We start from the raw sequence: 12,491 nt of genomic DNA, 5'->3' as shown, positions 1-12,491 counted from the left end.
TTATATAACATCTATTTAATCCTGTTCATGAAAAATCTTTCTCATATGAGAGAAAAGGGCTGACAATAGCACAGTTCTGTCCCAAAAAAATCCTGTCAAAGTGCTTGCTTTTTTGCCTGGCATGGAGACCATGTATCCAGTGGGTACCTGTGCCCAGGAGCAATGTTTCTACTTTGTGGGCTAAGTGGCTGCTTGGATTATTAAGTGTTTATGTCCTTAAGAAAGAACCTTTTTGTCCTGCATCTTAAAAGAAAAGATCATATTTATTTTCAGGGGAAATGTATCATGACTAGATTTATAGTACCATGTGCTCAAAGATCAAATTGCATGACTGCAAGCATTTATATTTTTATTTATAGGAAATAATATAAAGGAGCAAGAAGCTTACATGCAGCTTAAGTGTTTGGCATTTATCTTTTTCAAAATGCATTAGAAAGGCAAATGGACTTGGAATGCCAGTTAAAAAGCTAGGATCACTCGCTGTAATTTATTACTTTTTACATTTAGGTAGATTCAAAGTACAAGTTATGGTGCCCACAGTTCAACTGCTCTACTATATTTTATGAAGTACAAGGTAGCAATTGGTTGCATAAGGGACTAAAGATTTGGTGCTAAATCCTCTTCAACTTTTAAGTGATACATCTGTATTCTTTGATTTTTTTAAAAAACAGCTTTAAGAGCTGTGTCTACATATTAAGTGTGTACCTTAACCTGCTTTGGAATGGATCTCCATATAAAAAGCCTTGCTTCCACATGCAAACCTCTGTAGACCACTCAGAATTTATCCAGACTTTGGGAATTCCAGGATACTGGGACAGTGCTCAGGGCCAGAGTTCTCACGGTCTACATTACACTTGAAAATTAGCTGGGTCCAAAATCCTAAACAGGGGCATGCTGTGTTCACATGATGGACAATCCCTCAAGCTAAATGAGTGTAAACAAACTAATTGCTCCTTCAAATCTTTTATATAAAAGCTATATTCTTCCAGAAATTTTTCTTGAATTTTGCTGGTATGTTTCCACCTCGCTTTCTCTACCTTTAAATATCTTTTCTCCTTGTCTATCTATTCAAAGCAGGACTAACAAAGGAGCAATTATCCAACAATTATTATTATTTGCATCACAGATGCAGCAGGTCTCTGATGACAAGCAATATCTCAGTGTTCATTTTCATTACACAAAAATCCACTGAAGCAACTTGGGAAGTCAACACATTGCTGCCTTCATAGAATTCTGTATTCTGGAAGTATGGAAAACTCCCTGACACTAGAGATGTGCATGGACTCCCATGGAACACAGTATGTGACCATAATCTAATATGTGTATCAGGGAGCTGAGGGGTACATTGTCTTTTCATGTAAATGTATCAGCAAAGTCCCCAGAACTAATTTCTGGAAGCAGTAAGGAAAGCTGACAGAGCATAGCAAAGCTGGAGACTTTTTCTTGTTGCTCAGCAGACTGTGTTGAGTGGCTGGGCTCTGCAGAGCACCGCACACAGTCAGGCAGTAAAAATTGTTGGCACCACCAGAAGATTACTGTTATCTCTGGAGGACTGCCTGTCATGTGGATAGCTTTCATGCACAATGTGGTGTGTGGTATGAAACAAGTTCTGTGTGTTTTCAGCAAGAGTGCCAACCCAAGAGCTTCAGAGCATATCTTTGCAAAAACAGCTAAGGGGTAAAAAAAAAATTGCCTCCTGGTGCCCCAAAACCTGATTCCACTGGAACTTCTGCAAGTGTCCCTTATCCTCACCTCACTACTGGCTCCACACTGCTTTGAATCAGGCTCTATCCAGTGGGCATTGCAAAGGCTGAGTCTGCCCTTGAATTTTAGCTTGGATCAGATGGGAACTTCTAAAGTAGGTCTTCTGATCATTTCCATTGTTTATGCTTTTGCTCGTGTTGAGGGACTGTCTCAAGTGCATGAACTTAAACTGGAATTTAATTTGGACAAAAGTAAATCTGATCTGATGCACTCCAGAGTGAAATAGGTACTTGGTCTATGAGGTAAAACAAAAGATCCTCCAAAGTAAAAAGAAAATTATTTAAACTAAAATTTCTTGTAAGCAGCTTTCTGGTCCTCACTGTCAATTGTTTTGCTCTAAAAATCTTCCTCTGGTCTGCACTGTTTGCCAGTGGATGTAGCCTTAAGGCTCAGCTGAGCTTTTTTTCCCAGTGTAGAAAGATCTTTCTGATGGTTTCAGAAATTGTTCAATCTGTGGTTTGTTTCCTTAAAGTGTGAAATGGGGAGGATAATACTAACCATCTTTATCAAACTGCACACATCTCAGATTAAAGCCTAAGCAAGTCCAAAGTGTAGTAATATTTTATCTGTTGCTACAATCTCCAGGATCCTCCTACAATTTTCTGTACTATATACATATATTTTAAAGTTGCTTATCTGAACTGTAGAAATACACCCAAGTTGATGGCAGTGCACATAGCCAAATCTTCTTAATATAAGCTCTTGTTGGTTTCCCATATGATTTTTAATGCCTGGTTAATTGTTCATGGATCAGTTTCCACTGAAATGCTGTTTGTGTGTGTATTTAGAAAGGTGAAGGAGAACAGCAGCCTCTCTTGAGGTAGCAGACAACTGCTAAATAAATCTCTACTAGGTAGGTGCACTGTCACCCCAAATGAGGCATAAATAATGAATCAAATTTTAGGAATTATGACCTTAACTATGCTAGTTTGGTGCTGTGAATGTTTAGTGAGAAAACAAAAACACGAAAGCAAAAACATGTAGTGTTTTGTTTCAGCTGTCCTAATAATGCTCAATTTTTTTTCAGTGAGAATTTCAGGTCAGTTGGATTGTTTTCATTGAAATTAAAAACTAAAGTATTCCTATCCAAAAGAAAATAGATTTAGGTTGTTTTTTTACTCGTTTTGAAAAAACAGAGGTACTTAGACAACATAGGAACTGCTTAGTACACTGGGATATCAAGTCATTTTTGTGGAATTGCAAGAAAACATGATGAAACACAATTTGCTCTTACTGTTGGCACTACTTTGAACTGGTTGAAGATGCATTCCTTATTATTCAGATATATTTTGCTTTCTGTGTTAATATATGACAAATATACAACCAGTGCTATAAGTCCTTGAACTATTTGAGACTTCCTTCAGTATTTTAAAATTAAGCTTGAGCCATCCTAAGTTCCAGCGTGTGTTCTCATTGGCAGCATGATGTTAATAAATCATCAGAGCCCCATTGATCAACTGGCTTATTTAACACTGTACAAACAGCAAGAACAGCCACAAGCCCCACTCTTTGCAGTTAGGAAAGTTAATTATTTCACACTGACAGGTTATTAAGTTCTCTCTAGCCCCAGAGTTAAAACAAAAAATATTCAGAAGAGGTTTTTGGGCAAAGAACAAGTTTGGTCAGATCTGATCCCAGATCGAGCAGATCTGTTCCAGGTGAGAGCATCACTGCCAGCTCTGTTCAGAGCCTCAGCTTCTACACCTGAAAATGGAGGAAATTATCTTGGCCCTTACAATGTGGTTACAGATTGACTGGGTCCCATTCATTTCAACCCATTTTCTAATCCTGCCATAGGATAGCAACTCCCAAGTGCTGCAATCTTTAAGCAATTATCTTAGACTTCAGTCTGACTCTGCTCATTACATGTTTCTCTGCTCTCCATTCCCTGCTCATCTTTCTTTGATGTTGCATTTTTTACATTACTTTCCCCACATGCACTTGTAGGATTCAGCCTGTATTTGCCTTATTAAAACTTTCACTATCTTCATAATGAACTGGCTCCATTTTCTCATTTCATGTAATGAAAAGAAACCGCTGTCAAATAGCTAACATTAATGGCACAAATTTCTGCATCTCTCTAAACAGAAACACTTAGATCTCCACCTGAAAAATTTAGTGTAATTTGATCTAACTCTGTCTCCTTCAAAACACCAGCCTGGTACCTAAATTAGGTCTTAGATTGGAACTGTCATCAAGACTCTTTCCTCTAGGGGAAAACAGAAATATTTGGAAAATAGTTCAGTCCATACAAGGCGAATCACTAAATACAAGGTGAAGATATGTGAAAACTCTCCATGGAGCAGAGGAGCTGCCACAGACCCCTGAGTCCTGACTTCACATCCTTTGCAGAAGGAACATCCACATATATCATATTCTTCAGCATGCCAAAAAGGTAATGCAGAGGAGGTAAGAGAAAGGGTCTGAAGATCCTGACTGCCATGGAGATGAACAAGTGTCCCTATTTTTTCTGAGACCAGAAGTGTGGGGATTAAATGAAGGCAGCATGCACAGCCCCAGAAGGAACCACAATGGTTCTACGCAGTGTGAGCCTGCATGCTGTGATTATTGATCCTTTATGGGGCAGGGCAGGAGGCAACTGGAAAAGTTCATGGAAGAGAAATCCAGCAAGGTCTGCTAGTGGGAAGCTTCTAAGCTGCAAATTTCTGGAGGCTGGCAAAGTTTTGTGGCTAAGTATCACTAAATCTTTGTTCCTTGTTTGTATCAATTCCCAGGCAACCCTGTGGTCACTGTTAAGGCCAACAGGGCTGAACACATCTTGCAGAAGCTGGTAAGACCTATTTTATCATATTCAGTACCTCAGCTGCCTTCACTTGGTGGAGGGAATCTGTCTCAGTTCACAAAGTGTGGTTATGGGGTCTCTGTGGGGACCTACTCCTGGGCCTGCTCTGGCAGCCAAGTTCCACCTATGCAATAGCATTTGTTAAAATGAAGTTTCTAATACAGCATTAAATTGCATTTGAAATGAATGAGCTGATAGAAATGCTATCCCAATGATCACATTTCAGTTCAGCAAGACTGGATTTCTTTTCATTTGAGGGAGCTATGATCTAATTTTGTGTCTTTCCAGCAGATTTTTATTTCTCCTAGCTGGCAGTGCACTGTGCTACATTCTAGTAAAACACACAAATATTTTCTAACTGCAAACCATCGTGTTTCAGTGGTCTCAGCTTTTCGGATTGTTATCTGCAACTGTTATTACTATGCTATTGTAACCACCACTTTTTTCCAGACTGAATGTGCTGCTATTGAACTCTGATCCCATGGATAGATTGTGAGCAGCACCTTTAGTAGGATGGCAAATTTTGTCTGCTAAACCATGGCCATAAAATGAGCATTGTTTCTTTGTATACATTGACAAGTGAAAAAAAGAAACTAAGCTCTGCTTTTTTATTAATGGATGAATGATATGAATTAAAATATTTGACCATTTTAAAGCATGGAGTGTGGATGTGCTAAGTTGTTTGTGGGATTGAATTTCTAATAACTTGTTTAATTGGAGGTTGAATTCAAGTCCAAATAGGCAGATCTTAATAGCCATATAAACCAGTAATCACACCACTAGGCAGATCTTGATGTGTCTTCAATAATTAATCTGGGCAGATATCCTTAAATAATTCAGTGATTTTTAATTAAAGAAAATAGGGTATTTAGTTGATTTTTTTAGTCTGGGGAATATTTATCAACATGATTCCATGCTTTTACTTTTTTCTAATATTTTTTCTTTCCCTGCTTGGTATTTTACGACTTTTGGATTCTTTCTTAGTTAAATATTTTTCTAAGAGCAGAGACTTTGATTTGTAAATGTGAATGTGATCAATAAAAACTTATGGCTTCAAAGTGTTCTTATTTATATTTAAATCCTCCCTCTCACCTGCTGTTTGTTGCTTTTTAGTTATGTCACCAATCCCACTGGAGCTCAAAAAATTTAGCTGGTCCTCTCTAAACTCCCAGACATGTTCTTTTCCCATGTACTCTTCCATCCCTGCAGCTTCTGATGTAAAACAGATTTAAGTTTGTGTAGAGCAGAGGTCAACATGAAAGCCTAAAACAAAACAAAAAAAAAGCTGGCATTCAACTTTTAGCTCTGGTTCTTATTATAACTCAAAGCTCTATTTTAGTAATTTAAAAATGGTAGTATTGTTCTACATCCATAACCCACCTTTCACCGAGTTTCTTAATGACTGTGATGCCCAGTTGAGATAAACTTCTAGACTGGCTGATGAGCATTTGGAAGAACTGCATGTGCCACGATGGTAAAACAGACAATTATTTTGCAAAATTATCTCTGTGATTTTTACATTTCTTTTCCTACATTTATTGCAGCCGAGAGCAAAGCTTTGAACCCATTTCTCCTATTCCTAAGCAGTTATTTGCAAAATCATGACTTTGGTGAACCTTGGTATGGGTAGTGGGAGCAGTGGCTACACGAGATCCCTTCAGTGACAAATTTCCTAAAGTTTATTGCCAAGTGCTTCAAACATTTATTAATTCTTTTTTAAATAGACCAACTTTTTAGTTCTATATTTTGCAGTGTCAGATCCCTTTCTGAAAGGCTTGGTAAATAATCATGAGTTAAGTGTTGAATGAGGACTAAATGCCGCATGTTATGGCTCAATGTGTTATTCCATTTACCAGTGTTCTGTGTATGTACCCAGCCTTCTGCATTTTTCAGTGTTAATCAGATGGAAATAGCAATTGGAAGTGTAATTCAGTGTTGTGCTTAAGGTCATTAAACCCTGTGGTAATGGGTAAATCCAGAGCCTGCTGTGGCCTTATCAGGCAATTTGGAAAAGAAGGCAGTGCTGTGTCACTGAGACACTGCGAGCTGGACAATGGCTGCATCCCTGCTAAGGGACAAAGCCCCACTGTATCAATTCTTTTATTTAATTTTGTATTTTAACCTATGTGTAACATGTCTAAGGTGACAAGGATCTAACCTGGGTGCCCACCAGGCTCTCCTCTTCCAGGGAGAGGAGTGTACCCAGAACAGCCCTAGAGCTGCTCCTCAGTGAGCACCAAGAGTGTTTATCCTGCTCTTCAGTCCAACAGCTGTCTTGGGAGCAAATTTCTGTGGTAAAACTGCTTTTTTCATAGGAGTTTCATTCATGCAAAATGAATCCTGAGATGTGATAGAAAGTAAAGGAAGGTATTCATGGTAATAATTAATTATAAATCAAAATAGAAAAAAAAAAAGTATTTTAAAAGTTAAGGCCTTATCCTGCAGTGGGTTTGAAATCAGACTGAAGTTAGGAGGACAACAGGGGGTATGAGCCCCTTCGTGGGAGCTCAGTAAGGACTGTAGTCTGCACTCTGCAAAGGCTAAGACTAGGTCTCAGCTGTGAATTTGGTATTGATTTAGCACCTCTTTTGCATTCTTTCTTCAATGGTAATTTATTGCCCCCGTGGTAGAGAGGGCTTCTTTGTGGAGATAGAAGATAGGGTAGAATGTGGAGAGCAGATAAAAAAGGCACTGGTGAAACAGAGTCTTCTAAAAAAGTGGATGGAGGTGTTTTTATGCCTGATAGCTAAAAAAAATGATGGCCCTAGGCCCTCCAAATGTGTTTGATTCTTTTGTGTGCAATAAGGAATTTGAGCTCTTTGAGCTTTTTGGGGAAGGTCAGGTGGTTAATTTTGAAGTGTTTGCCACAGCTGTGTAAATGTTAGAGAATCCCATGAGGCCTCGAGCGCGTATTATAAACTCAGGAGCTCCGAGGTGGGCTTTGGAGGAGGCAGGACTTTGTCACAGGGAAACTGTTGATAGAAAGGGAGAGTTGTTTACAGATGATTCTGAGATGGAAGGAAGGGGAGAATATCATGTAATTTGGATCCTAGATGCCATGGGGTATTCAAGTAACATACATTCTTTACAGTGCACTGAATGCTAAACAATAGAATATTTGAGGAATTTCAACAAATGGTATTGTTAACTCCAAAGTGCTTAAAAGTCATTAATTAAATTTCAAAAAAGCTCTAGAAATTTAACATAATAGAAACAATACATGGAATGCATTTTTGTGATAATGTGGCACATTTTCAAGCAGTCTCTGATATTAAGGGTTATATACCTGGTCTTTTTATTGTTAGACTTAATATATATTATATCCTCCATTGTAACGGAAAAAGACTAAATAACTGAGACTTAGATATAATCTTAAGACTGCAATATTGTCCAGAAGGCAGTAATTTTCTTTCAAATCTGATAATCCATTTTCACTCTTGTTTCCATACTAATTACTCGAGCACATTGTTGTATGCTGATTGAAGTTAGAACACAAGAATTTCCTGGTCCTATTTCTACCCTTTTGCACTACAATATTGAAACATGGCTGCTCATAATCATGAGGATTTTTTAATTATTGAAATCACCAAAAAGAATTTTTTATATTCTTTGGTAAGAGTAGAAGGTGATCACATCCAGTCTTGTGTATGATCAGTGAATTTGTCTGGGCAATGTGGCAGGTTACAGTATGGAAATGGGTTAAGCTGAAGAATGTGGTAAAAGATTTTTAAATTACTTTGGGGTTTATACATAGGAAGACAAGATTTTAAAAAATTCTCCCTTTGTTGATGATGCCATTGTTTTGGAGCATATTCTATACAACTCCAGAAGTTAAATTTTACATTTCAATGGACTTGCAATTCTTCCTTTGGAAATACCATATACAGCCCCAAAATTACTACAGCTCTTCATCTTAGATCACATCCTGTGGAAAGAAACATTCTCAAGAATGTTCATTGGCACATTTTCACCATCATCGAGGGCTCAGATAAGAGTTCTTGTGCTTTTGGACTCCTCATATTCAAGAAATTATTGCATAGAAATATGGCAATGTGTTGCATTTTTTTTGCTGGAGACTCAGATTCTGTCCCCTTTATTGTTCTTCCATAATCACTTCACAGAGGTTCAGCAAAATAAATATGGGTATTTACAGAGAGCTGGCTGTCTCCACTCACAAGCAGGACAATCAAGACACTATTATTTTCATGAAAATTCTTTTTAAATCTTAAAAAAGCTGCATTATAATTAATTACTTAAAACTTATTTTTCTCTTCCTTTTTTTACTCCCTTGTAGTTGGAGTCAAGTAAGTGAAAATTCTGTCTTCAGAATCTCAAGTTTCAAAAGAAACATAACTCTGGATTTTGGATGGTCTGACTTCCTTTTCCAGGGATGTGTCAAATCCAGTATTTCAGTTTGAAACACTGATGTGACAGACTGCCATAATGCAATGTGTTTAACCACCTCAGTGATGCATCAAGTGAAAGGAGTTCCCAAAGATTCAGTTCACACATGCACACACACACAAAAAAATGAGGGATAAACAGTATGGGAAGCGGAACATAAATCTTTTTCACATAGTTTGGCACAAATTCAATTATAATTTGTAAATGTTCAATCAATTAGACCACTCAGTTGTTTAACTTATAACTTTGAAGGCAGATTATCTTTTCCAAGGGGAAAGCGTCTCTTAACCAAGACCTTTTATGTTAACTGCTCCAGGAGGAAAATGCTACATTTGCCATAGAACATGAAGAGATTTGGGAGAAAAGTGTGTAATACCAAGATGTCTTTGGCTGAATTAAGTAATTTCAAGATTTTGATAGGAATAGGCTAGCTAAACCTTTAAACTGCCAAATGACACACAAACACCCCCCGCCCAGAAGAAATAAAAATGTTTTTTCCCCCCCCTTAAATTAGAAATAGTAATCTAGTGTCTTTATAATGTTTAATACTTGTAGTGATAATTCAGTATTAGTTGCAGGTATATTTGGAAGAAACTGCATGAAAGCCCATCACATTGTCCTTAATTTTCAAATGCTTTCCAGAGTCTTACTTACACACCATTTTACTTGTGGCTTCTTTAATTTCAAAACCTGTCAATTCCCATACAATCCCCTTATCAATAGTCACTTCCAAACACTGGGAACTGCAGTTGGCACCTGGGTGCCATGGAGGGGAGACTTCTAAATATGGAGATACAGAAAGCTAAGAATGAGAGGGGAGGGAGGTCAATACCAACACAATATGCACTGTTGTGTTTTTTGAGTTCCAACTTTGTCATCAGGGCTGGGAAAACCCTTGTGTTAAACATTTTTTTCTGCTGCAGATGCAGAGCTTCCCTGTCAGAGAGCAGGAAGGGTTTGGCAGTCCCATGATGGCACCAGAAGCAACAGTGACACACAGGAGCTGGAGGTGTGTCCCTTCTGCCAACTTGCAGTGTGAGTTCATTGAGTACACTTTATGTGGGCAAACCAGAGCTGTCTGCAGTCTGGGACCAAACTGGAGCACTTCATGACTGGCTGTGGTCCACTGACAAAACAACTGAAATATTGTTCAAACTGAAAACATTGCATTTACTCTCTCCTATTGAAGGCAGTTTCTGTGTTGTGTTGGCTGCACAAGAATTTTCACTGAGCATTGAACATGTAGACCAAAACTAAATCATAACCAGATTCTGTCTGAAATCTTGTCTGCCAAGAAGCTCAACAGAAATGATGTCTGTCCAAGCACTGCTGCTGCTGGGTTAAGACATAAGGCTGAGCTGCCTGACCAGCTCTGGCAGAGTGCAGGAGCCTTGGCTGCCTGCTTTTGACTGCATGTAACCTTTTCAAAAGCACCCAAATATCTTACAAGCCTGAATCTCACTGAAAGGCAGATAGCTGAGGGGTGACTAACATCAACAAAAGCCTAAATGCAGTGAAATTGCCTGGGATGGTCTCATAAGCCTCAGAGCTCTCCTTCTGCTGGAGTTTGGGTAGTTGTGGAAGCTGCAGAGTTACCAGCTGTGTTAAACAGTGTTTAGTTGGCCAAAACTGGCTGATTTTTGGAAAAGTGAGTGGCTGCTAATTTTTTTCCACCTTCCCTTAGCCATGGCTGTAGATCTGGGGTGGGGCTTTGCAATGGCCATGAGATATTGGTGTGTAGGTGCATGGTGCTCCTTGTGCCACCCAAGGTGGTGCTCAGTGTAGAGTGCTCCCACAAAACCTGTGGCCTGCCAGCTTTAATACAGTAAGGACTGGAAGATTTTTTCCCTGTGGATCTTTTACATTCAAGTCAGGCTTCACATAGCCCACAGTCTAAAAAAAAAAAAAAAAGGAAAAAAATCTTTCACTACAGAGACAAATAGCAACATGTGGCTGGAAGATAACAGAAACGTACATGCAAGTGCAAAAATTAAATATGGAAATATGAAAATGAGGTTGGGTTTTTTCTAAGCAAAAGAACTGATCCATTTTTCATTGCTGGAAATTGCATGGGGTTTTATTTCCTCAGCAGCTGATCTCAGAAAAACAAAATAGAAAAAAAATATCCATAGATAAGACGCACCACCACTGTACCCTGAATTTTTGGTTTGCTTTGGAAGCGAGAGTCTTTTGCAAAACTTTTGCAGCTGGCCTGAAAAACAGCAACAAAAAAGATAAAGGCAAAATGGTACATTAGAGCTAAATAAATGTGCAGAATGCAGATGTGCAGCCTTTCTACCTCCCCTTCTCTGCCTTCAGTCTTCCTGCAGTGTCATACCTTTCCAAGGAACACTGGATTTCTTTTAAAAGACTGTTTCTTCATTTTTCACTGTCATTTTCCACATCTCCTCCCTCCCCTTGTATCCCTTCTCCCTGTCTGCAGCCCACATCTTTGCCAGATAGTTAATGTAAAAATGATTACCTCAGCTCCTTGCAGGCTCTGCCCCCGCTCTGTGGTGGTTTAAACAAGCTGCCTGGTTCTGAAAAAAATCACAGTGCTCAGCAACGAGGCTGGTTGTCTCTGAGCCACATCATCCTAGAGGTGGCTGGTAAGAGCTGCCTCCAGGAGCAGCAGAGAGAGAGATACAGACTCCAGTGTTAAAGAGGCAGACTGTGGGGATCACTCTCTTCCTTCTCCTGTTAATGACTCAGTCTGTATTTACAGAGGAACAAAGTAAAAAAAAATACCCACCCATGGTCCTGTAATTTTCACTAGTCCCCAACAAATGAAATTATTTAAGTATTCTTTGGAAGGGATGAAAACGAGTTATCTAGTTTCCTCTTCCTATGCAAGGATTTTGTACGATTTTTGCCCATATTGCATTTGAAAGTGCATGGTTCTGGGATGTCCCTCACCAGGGGCCTTTGCTGTGTCAGGTACAATTAGAAACCGAGGCTAATTGGGGTCAATATTCCATTATATGAAGCAAAGTGATAGGGAAATGAGCTTTCATTTGAAGGTAACTGGTTCTGGTGTGTCTGTGCAGGCAGTCCTGACTGGAAAGAAACTGGGGCCTGTTTTGCACTTACAGACACCAAATTTTTGGGGTGCAAAATTAACCGTGATTTATTGAGTTTTCCTATCAGAATACATCCCAAAAACTGCCAGTGCTCCAAGTCTGAGATATAATTTTTGCCCTGTAAAACACCAGAAAACACTTTCTGTTAAAAAAATTTTAAAACACAGGGTTTGATAATCAATTAGCTTCAACATTATTTATAAAGACAGCTTGACAGCTTTCCATTAACCAAACAATAAATAATCTAAAATAGGGGTGGTTTATCAGTCCCATGCTATACAACATGAGCCACAAGACAGCCCACCCCTCATAGAGGGGTGCTGGGCTCTGCAGTGTACCAGGAAAGGCCATTAAAAATAATTAGGGAATCTGGTCCCTTCTCTTTCCCATCTGACTAATAACAAGTTGTGCTTCAGAGCATGCTGTTCTAAAGATTGGAG

At 38.8% G+C, this 12,491-nt stretch overlaps 1 long non-coding RNA gene across 1 annotated transcript in view; it reads left to right on the top strand.

Annotated features, from left to right (window-relative positions):
* Nucleotides 1-1,134: 1,134 nt before the first annotated feature.
* LOC143694884 (uncharacterized) overlaps nt 1,135-12,491 on the top strand; it is a 97,448-nt gene continuing 86,091 nt past the window's right edge. Inside the window, exons 1-3 of the long non-coding RNA XR_013183628.1 lie at nt 1,135-1,298; nt 3,978-4,159; nt 9,895-10,006. This is a non-coding gene — a long non-coding RNA (uncharacterized LOC143694884). The remainder of the gene's footprint in view (nt 1,299-3,977; nt 4,160-9,894; nt 10,007-12,491) is intronic.

The sequence above is a fragment of the Agelaius phoeniceus genome, chromosome 10, assembly GCF_051311805.1.
Source record: "Agelaius phoeniceus isolate bAgePho1 chromosome 10, bAgePho1.hap1, whole genome shotgun sequence".
In the NCBI taxonomy this organism is placed as follows: Eukaryota; Metazoa; Chordata; class Aves; order Passeriformes; family Icteridae; genus Agelaius; species Agelaius phoeniceus.
The sequence above is the reverse complement of the archived record's forward strand: the minus strand, read 5'-3'. Positions and strand labels throughout refer to the sequence as shown.